This window comes from Hyperolius riggenbachi, chromosome 2, assembly GCF_040937935.1.
Source record: "Hyperolius riggenbachi isolate aHypRig1 chromosome 2, aHypRig1.pri, whole genome shotgun sequence".
In the NCBI taxonomy this organism is placed as follows: Eukaryota; Metazoa; Chordata; class Amphibia; order Anura; family Hyperoliidae; genus Hyperolius; species Hyperolius riggenbachi.
Window position 1 is genome coordinate 48880128 of NC_090647.1, and position 10487 is coordinate 48890614.

Consider the following 10487-nt stretch of genomic DNA (forward strand, 5'->3'; position numbering starts at 1 on the left):
GTCTGAATTTCTGGAGGTCTAAGGGATCAGTTGCCACTGGAGAAGTCTGAAGATCCATAGGTCCAGTAGCCACTGGAACAATCTGAAGTTCTGGCGGTCTGAAGGACCAGTAGCCACTAGAGAAGTCTGAAGTACTGAAGATCCATAGGACCAGTAGCCACTAGGAAAGTCTGAAGTTCTGGCGGTCTGAAGGACCAGTCGCCACTAGAGAAGTCCGAAGTACTGAAGATCCATAGGACCAGTAGCCACTAGGAAAGTCTGAAGTTCTGGTGGTCTGAAGGACCAGTAGCCACTAGAGAAGTCTGAAGTACTGAAGATCCATAGGACAAGTAGCCACTGGAAAATTCTGAAGTTCTGGAGGTCTGTAGGACCAGTAGCCACACAAAAATGATGGAGCAAAGTGTTCAGTAGGATGCCAGACAACTAGTATTGCTTAAAAGAAAATAAATATGTCAGCCTCCATATCCCTCTCACTTCAGTTGCTCTTTAAAGATCCAAGTCCCAGCAGGATGACCTGGCTTTCCTCGCTTCCACCAAGGATGTCTGGATACACTGATCTGGACAATGTAGGCTAATGTCCATCCTAGCACTGAGTAATATGTTGGCGCTTTATAAATTCAATAAATAAAGAAAATAATAAAAATACATGCTGGCAGTTGTAAATAACAATTATGTTATCACTGTTATTATAATTATAATTTGTTATTATATCCAGAACTACTTTACTATTTATACTATTATATTATTATCATCAATATTATTAATATAATGACACTGTCAAAGTGTACTTGAGGTGAGGGGGAAAACAAATGATATACTTACCTAAGATGGAAGTCTCTGGATCCTCACATGTCCTCCAGGCCCCCATTGTTTCTGCCATTACCCTTGAACATATCCTTGTTGGATATGTTATGTGGCTGCGCTCCTATTCATGCAGGAGCACAGCTGTTCTGCACAAGCCTGAGTGCGACAGAGTCCATGCAGAAGGCTGAAGCTGCACATCCACAAGTGGCTGTGTGTTCCTGCGCAGGTGCGGTCGTACTAGTGCGGGTGCAGAACGGTCCGCTCATGCATCTTTAACCAATTCAGGCTTCAGTCGTTTTTCACCTTCTGTATCAGAGCAATTTTCACCTCCCATTCATTTATCAATAACTTTATTACTGCTTATCACAATGAAATGATCTATATCTTATTTTTTTCCGTCACCAATCAGGATTTCTTTGGGTGGTACATTTTGCTAAGAATTATTTTTTTCTAAATGCATTTTAACGGGATTATTAAGAAAAAAAAATTATTATTTCTCAGTTTTCGGCCATGATAGCTTTAAAATAATACATGCTGCCATAATTAAAAACCACATATTTTATTTGCCCATAGGCAACTATTTATGTTTTTTTAAAATTGTAATTTAAAAAAAAATAAATGTATGTAGATGTAGTTTTACTAATTGGCCACAAGATGGCCTCAGTCATTTTTTTTTCTTTTTCGTCCTGTAAGCAAGCGGTCTTGTGACATTTAAAATACATACATATGAAATGTATATTTCTCCCACAGTAAGATGCACTATGAATTACCTTCTTCCTATGTTGCTTGTTGCTGTCACTTACAGTAGGTATTGTACATGTGACAGATCTGACAGGTTTTGGACGAGTCCATCTCCTTATGGGCGATTCTCAGGTATTTTTTTATTTAAGAAAGCACTTACTGAATGGCAGTTGCTCATACAAACTGTCAAAATAATGCGCAATTGAGTATGGCAGGCATCTTTGTGTAGATCCTTTCCAGGGAGTGTTTTTGTAAAGAAGAAAAGGTAATACCTAGAATCCCCCATGAAAATACTGACTGGTCCAAAATCTGTCAGATCTGTGAGCATTCTACTACCGACTGTAAGCAACAGAAACATAGGAGAAAAGTAATTTATAGTGGATATTACTCAGGAAAAAAAGTTCATTTTATTTGTAGGTATTTACATTTTTACAATTTTTCATATTCGTTTTACTTTAAAGGAATACTGTAGGGGGTCGGGGGAAAATGAGTTGAACTTACCCGGAGCTTCTAATGGTCCCCCGCAGACGTCCTGTGCCTGCGCAGCCACTCCCCAATGCTCCGGCCCCGCCTCCGGTTCAATTCTGGAATTTCGGACTTTAAAGTCTGAAAACCACTGCGCCTGCGTTGCCGTGTCCTCGCTCGTGCTGATGTCACCAGGAGCGCACTGCGCAGATGCAGACCATACTTGGCCTGCCCAGTATGCTCCTGGTGACATCAGCACGAGCGAGGGTGCGGCAATGCAGGCGCAGTGGTTTTCAGACTTTAAAGTCTGAAATTCCAGAAGTGAACCGTAGACTGGGCCGGAGCATCGGTGAGTGGCTGCGCGGGCGTAGGATGTCTGCAGGGGACCATTAGAAGCCCCGGATAAGCTCAACTCATTTTCCCCCTACCCCCTACAGTATTTCTTTAATGCTCAGAGCTGGAGTTTTCGCACTTGGTAGTGACTTGTGCCCTAAGTGAGATGTTGCATGACATCATTTTTTAATCTGCGTGCCTAAAGTTCAGCTTTTGAAGCAAAAAGCTCCCACGGGAAATTATTATTTAGCTGTGAGCCCATGAGACCAATATTCTGCAGAATACAAGGAAGTACAAAGCAATTGTTTGAGATTTTTAATATCTTCCTCTGGATGAATTAGTGCCTGTCTAGAGCAAGGCGGTCTGTGACATCTGGTTGCTGTGGTAACACAACATAACTGTAAACAAACAGTAAATAATGTCCCTCTTTGTGGAAGAGAGATGCTGTACCATCGTTATCAGAAGATGCTGCCAAGACTCGAGGTCCGAGGAGAACATCCGAGCGAACAAGAGTTGTACTTCAATCTTAGGTCTCCTGAGGCATTATGGGTGTTCAGTTTCAGACAAAGGGAAGTAAATGTATGGAGTTACCTTCTTCTGTTTGAAGAAGGCAAAAATCTACCTGATTTACAGTCTGAAAGTTATCACAGGTGATGACATCCTAATTGCTGTCAGGTGCAGCTCTGTGGAATGTTTGTGAGTGAGAATTTCAAAGTCTGGACAAATAATGTTCTGGGAGGAGAATTCCGCATAGCTAAACAGCCTAGGCTGAGCATCACTGGGAGGGCTACATACCAATATACAGCAATATGTAAGTAAAGGATGTGTTTCTGATGCTGAAATCAGGAAAATTACTGTAAAAGTAAGTATCCTAAATAATTTACTGCATTCTATTAGATGTCACTACAGGAGCTCTTTAAAGCGGATCCGAGATGAAAAACTAACTTGTCTATATATCTTATCTAAAGTTTAGACAGTTTACACAGCAAATCTCGCTGCAAACTGCTTCAACAGTAGATGATTATTATTTCTTCCTGTGATACAATGACAGCAGCCATATTCTGCTTGTGATCAATACACAGGCAAGCTGCTCTGCATCTCCACCCATCAGCCTGTGAAAACTCCACTCCTCTCTCCACCCCTCTGCCTTTGAAATCTCTGGCTAGTAACACCTCCTCCTCCTGGCCAGACTGATCTCCCATAAGCACTTGCTACCAGGGATGCTCAAATCCGAATTCCGGTGAAGCCCGTATAGTTGCTATCCGGATTTCACCCTGTTAATTACAATCACCTGGGCGGGGGGGAGGGGGGGTGTTAATGTTACCTATCTGACGTCTTCTTCGGTCCTTCCCACGGCACCTCCCACGATGCGGTTCACACGCGTCACGTGAGTACAAACACTTCCACCCGAATTCGAAGTTGAGCATCCCTGCTTGCTACATGGGTTTCAGAGTGCCTAGGCGCTGGAGGAGCTGTGGGCTACGCTTGTTTAGTTTATAGGGAATTAGGGTATTAAAACCATAAAAAAAAGTATTTGGCTTGAGGAATGCCCTATAAACTATATGTAAGGAACACAATTATACAATGAGTAAAAGTTTATCTCGGATCCACTTTAAAGTAACATAAATTTCCCCAAGGAAGACCAAATCACCTCAGCCATGTAGTGGGGGAAATCTACAGTACCTTATCCCAAGGCCAGATTTATACTCTTTGTGCCACTAGGCCAAGTATGTTTTGGCTCCCCTCCCATGTGCAGCAGCTCTTCTCCCATTCCATGTCTAGCCCCCTCTTCCATGTGTGATATCCACGTACAGCAGCCCCCTCTTCCATGTATATTATCCATGTACAGCAGCACCTCCCATTCCATGTGCAGCCCCCTCTTCCATGTATATTATCCATGTACAGCAGCCCCTCCCATTCCATGTGCAGCCCCCTCTTCCATGTGTATCATCCATGTACAGCAGCCCCTCCCATTCCATGTGCAGCCCCCTCTTCCATGTATATTATCCATGTACAGCAGCCCCCCTCCCATTCCATGTGCAGCCACCTCTTCCCTGTGTATCATCCATGTACAGCAGCCCCCTCCCAATCCATGTGCAGCCACCTCTTCCATGTATATTATCCATGTACAGCAGCCCCTCCCATTCCATGTGCAGCTTCCTCTTCCATGTATATTATCCATGTACAGCAGCCCCCCTCCCATTCCATGTGCAGCCACCTCTTCCCTGTGTATCATCCATGTACAGCAGCCCCTCCCATTCCATGTGCAGCCCCTCTTCCATGTGTGTCATCCATGTACAGCAGCCCCTCTCATTCCATGTGCAGCTTCCTCTTCCATGTATATTATCCATGTACTGCAGCCCCTCCCATTCCATATGCAGACCCCTCTTCCATGTGTGTCATCCATGTACAGCAGCCCCTCCCATTCCATGTGCAGCTTCCTCTTCCATGTGTATCATCCCTGTACAGCAGCCCCTCCCATTCTATGTACAGCCCTCTCTTCCATGTGTAACATCCATGTACTGCAGCCCCTCCCATTCCATGTGCAGCCCCCTCTTTCATGTGTATCATCCATGTACAGCAGCCCCTCCCATTCCATGTGCAGCCACCTCTTCCATGTGTATCATCCATGTACAGTAGCCCCTCTCATTCCATGTGCAGCCACCTCTTCCATGTGTATCATCCATGTACAGCAGCCCCTTCCCATTCCATGTGCAGCCCCCTCTTCCATGTATATTATCCATGTACAGCAGCCCCTCCCATTCCATGTGCAGCTTCCTCTTCCATGTATATTATCCGTGTACTGCAGCCCCTCCCATTCCATGTGCAGCTTCCTCTTCCATGTATATTATCCATGTACTGCAGCCCCTCCCATTCCATGTGCAGCTTCCTCTTCCATGTATATTATCCATGTACTGCAGCCCCTCCCATTCCATGTGCAGCCACCTCTTCCATGTGTATCATCCATGTACAGTAGCCCCTCTCATTCCATGTGCAGCCACCTCTTCCATGTGTATCATCCATGTACAGCAGCCCCTTCCCATTCCATGTGCAGCCCCCTCTTCCATGTATATTATCCATGTACAGCAGCCCCTCCCATTCCATGTGCAGCTTCCTCTTCCATGTATATTATCCGTGTACTGCAGCCCCTCCCATTCCATGTGCAGCTTCCTCTTCCATGTATATTATCCATGTACTGCAGCCCCTCCCATTCCATGTGCAGCTTCCTCTTCCATGTATATTATCCATGTACTGCAGCCCCTCCCATTCCATGTGCAGCTTCCTCTTCCATGTATATTATCCATGTACTGCAGCCCCTCCCATTCCATATGCAGCCCCCTCTTCCATGTGTGTCATCCATGTACAGCAGCCCAGGGCCGGGCCGAGGCATAGGCTGGAGAGGCTCCAGCCTCAGGGCGCAGTGTAAGAGGGGGCGCAGAATTCATTCAGCTGTCATTCCTAATTGTGTTTGAAGCAGAAAGAAATAAGAAAAGGGGATACATGGCAGTGACTGCAAGCCAGATAACTACATATTAAGGTGTTGGGGAGGTTGTGGGCCCTGTGGCGCCTCTTAGTCTAATAGCAATCAGTGTGTGAGTGCTGGGGTGGCAGGGATGGAGGGGCGCACTTTGGTGTCTAAGCCTTGGGTGCTGAAGGACCTTGTCCCGGCTCTGCAGCAGCCCCTCCCATTCCATGTGCAGCTTCCTCTTCCATGTGTATCATCCCTGTACAGCAGCCCCTCCCATTCTATGTACAGCCCCCTCTTCCATGTGTATCATCCCTGTACAGCAGCCCCTCCCATTCTATGTACAGCCCCCTCTTTCATGTGTATCATCCATGTACAGCAGCCCCTCCCATTCCATGTGCAGCCCTCTTCCATGTGTAACATCCATGTACAGCAGCCCCTCCCATTCCATGTGCAGCCCTCTTCCATGTGTAACATCCATGTACAGCAGCCCCTCCCATTCCATGTGCAGCTTCCTCTTTCATGTATATTATCCATGTACAGCAGCCCCTCTCTTTCATGAACAGCTCCCTTGGGCATCAGTTTCCCTTTTTCATGTGTTGCTCTCCATTTTCAGCCTCCTCTTTCATATGTTGCTACCCCTCTTTCATGTCCAGGTGTCCCATTGGTCTGCAGCCGCCCTAGGCCCTGGCCTTGTGGCTTTTCCAGAAAACCGGCCTTGCATTCTCAAATAATCCTTTGAGCATTTAGTGTCAGTATCTGGAAATGACAGTGTGAAAATCTCCGAAATAAATGTTAATTAACTGTGAACAGGAGCGCCAGGGGTCACAGACTCTTGGCTGTCACTTGTAGGAAGCGTGTTTGAAGATGAGAGCTTTGAAGTGAAGCAGAATGGGCAAATTTCATACTTCATAAAACTTTGGCGGCTTTTATGTGAAAGTGAACGGCAGTGACTGGATGCTGGGACAGGCCCAGCTCAGTGTCACCTCTGTCCCCGAGAATCTCAGCGCCACTCTTGCAAACTGCTTGCAAAAACGCTTTATCAGTATAGCGGAACTATATAGCAGCTACAGTGGCTTGCAAAAGTATTCGGCCCCCTTAAAGAGACTCCGTAACAAAAATTGCATCCTGTTTTTTATCATCCTACAAGTTCCAAAAGCTATTCTAATGTGTTCTGGCTTACTGCAGCACTTTATACTATCACTGTCTCTGTAATAAATCAATGTATCTTTCCCCTGTCAGACTTGTCGGCCTGTGTCTGGAAGGCTGCCAAGTTCTTCAGTGTTGTGGTTCTGCTATGAACTCACCCTTCCAGGCTCCTCTCTGCACACTGCCTGTGTGTTATTTAGATTAGAGCAGCTTCTCTTTTCTCTCTTATCTTTTACAAGCTGGATAAATCGTCCTCTGAGCTGGCTGGGCTTTCACATACTGAGGAATTACAAACAAGGGCAAAGCTGTTTGCAGGAAGAAAAGAGCAGCCTGAAACTTCAGTGCATGAGAACAGGGGGAAAGAAACACACAAATGATCTCTTGAGATTCAAAAGGAATGCTGTATACAGCCTGCTTGTGTATGGATGTATTTTTCTATGTGTGGACATACTGTACATCAACCTACTTCCTGTTTTGGTGGCCATTTTGTTTGTTTACAAACAAACTTTTTAAAACTGTTTTTAACCACTTTTAATGCGGCGGGGAGCGGCAAAATTGTGACAGAGGATAATAGGAGATGTCCCCTAACGCACTGGTATGTTTACTTTTGAGCGATTTTAACAATACAGATTCTCTTTAAAGTTTTCCACATTTTGTCACATTACTGCCACAAACATGAATCCATTTTATTGGAATTCCACATAAAAGACCAACACAAAGTGGTGTACACGTGAGAAGTGGAACAAAAATCATACAAGATTCCAAACATTTTTTACAAATCAATAACTGCAAAGTGGGGTGTGCGTAATTATTTAGCCCCCTTAGTCATTACTTTGTAGAACCACCTTTTGCTGCAATTACAGCTGCCAGTCTTTTGGGGTATGTCTCCATGGGCGTCCGCACATACGGCAAAACCGGGCATCTGCCCGAGCCTGGCCGCCCGCTGCCCCCCCTGGCTGCGTGCCCGTGCAGCCAGAAGGAGGGGAGCAGCGCAGAGAAGAGAGAGAGCTATGGGCACAGTGTGGAAGGGCGGACGTCTCCCCCCCTTCCCTCACCTTAGGGGGCTCTCTCTCCCTCGCTGTCCCCTCCAGAATAAAGTGTGCAGCGGCTGGACAGCGGGCGGAACTTACCTCGTCTCGCTCCTGCGCCGGAAGTACTGGTGCCGCACTCTGGTCTGGATCAGACCAGAGTAGCGGCTAATCCATCCGGCGCGTGCGACGAGAGGAGGTAAGTTCCGCCCGCTGCCCAGCCGCTGCACACTTCATTCCGGACTCCGGAGGGGAGAGCGAGAGAGGGAGGGAGAGCCCCCTAAGGTGAGTGCCCATAGCTCTCCCTCTTCTCTGCGCTGCTCCCCTCCTGCTGGGGCACACATGGCCACTTTTTCTGGGGACATATACCCCTGGCTACATATACTGGGACATATCCCCCTGGCTACATATACTGGGACATATACCCCTGCCTACATATACTGGGACATATACCCCTGCCTACATATACTGGGACATATCCCCCTGGCTACATATACTGGGACATATCCCCCTGGCTACATATACTGGGACATATCCCCCTGGCTACATATACTGGGACATATACCCCCTGCCTACATATACTGGGACATATACCCCTGCCTACATATACTGGGACATATACCCCTGTCTACATATACTGGGACATATCCCCCTGGCTACATATACTGGGACATATACCCCTGCCTACATATACTGGGACATATACCCCTGCCTACATATACTGGGACATATCCCCCTGGCTACATATACTGGGACATATCCCCCTGGCTACATATACTGGGACATATACCCCCTGCCTACATATACTGGGACATATACCCCTGCCTACATATACTGGGACATATAAACCTGCCTACATATACTGGGACATATCCCCCTGGCTACATATACTGGGACATATCCCCCTGGCTACATATACTGGGACATATACCCCCTGCCTACATATACTGGAACATATACCCCCTGCCTACATATACTGGGACATATACCCCTGCCTACATATACTGGGACATATCCCCCTGGCTACTTTTTCTGGGGACATATACCCCTGCCTACATATACTGGGACATATACCCCCTGCCTACATATACTGGGGCATATACCCCCTGCCTACATATACTGGGACATATCCCCCTGGCTACATATACTGGGACATATCCCCCTGGCTACATATACTGGGACATATACCCCTGCCTACATATACTGGGACATATACCCCGGCTACATATACTAGGACATATCCCCCTGGCTACATATACTGGGACATATACCCCCTGCCTACATATACTGGGACATATACCCCCTGCCTACATATACTGGGACATATACCCCTGCCTACATCTACTGGGACATATCCCCCTGGCTACATATACTGGGACATATCCCCCTGGCTACATATACTGGGACATATACCCCCTGCCTACATATACTGGGACATATACCCCTGCCTACATATACTGGGACATATACCCCTGCCTACATATACTGGGACATATCCCCCTGGCTACTTTTTCTGGGGACATATACCCCTGCCTACATATACTGGGACATATCCCCCTGGCTACATATACTGGGACATATACCCCCTGCCTATATATACTGGGACATATACCCCCTGCCTACATATACTGGGACATATCCCCCTGGCTACATATACTGGGACATATCCCCCTGGCTACATATACTGGGACATATACCGCTGCCTACATATACTGGGACATATACCCCTGCCTACATATACTGGGGACATATACCCCTGCCTACATATACTGGGCACATATACCCCTGCCTACTTTTTCTGGGGACATATACCCCTGCCTACATATACTGGGACATATCCCCCTGGCTACATATACTGGGACATATACCCCCTGCCTACATATACTGGGACATATACCCCTGCCTACATATACTGGGACATATACCCCTGCCTACATATACTGGGACATATCCCCCTGGCTACATATACTGGGACATATCCCCCTGGCTACATATACTGGGACATATACCCCCTGCCTACATATACTGGAACATATACCCCCTGCCTACATATACTGGGACATATACCCCTGCCTACATATACTGGGACATATCCCCCTGGCTACTTTTTCTGGGGACATATACCCCTGCCTACATATACTGGGACATATACCCCCTGCCTACATATACTGGGACATATACCCCCTGCCTACATATACTGGGACATATCCCCCTGGCTACATATACTGGGACATATCCCCCTGGCTACATATACTGGGATATATACCCCTGCCTACATATACTGGGACATATACCCCGGCTACATATACTAGGACATATCCCCCTGGCTACATATACTGGGACATATACCCCCTGCCTACATATACTGGGACATATACCCCCTGCCTACATATACTGGGACATATACCCCTGCCTACATATACTGGGACATATCCCCCTGGCTACATATACTGGGACATATACCCCTGCCTACATATACTGGGACATATACCCCTGCCTAC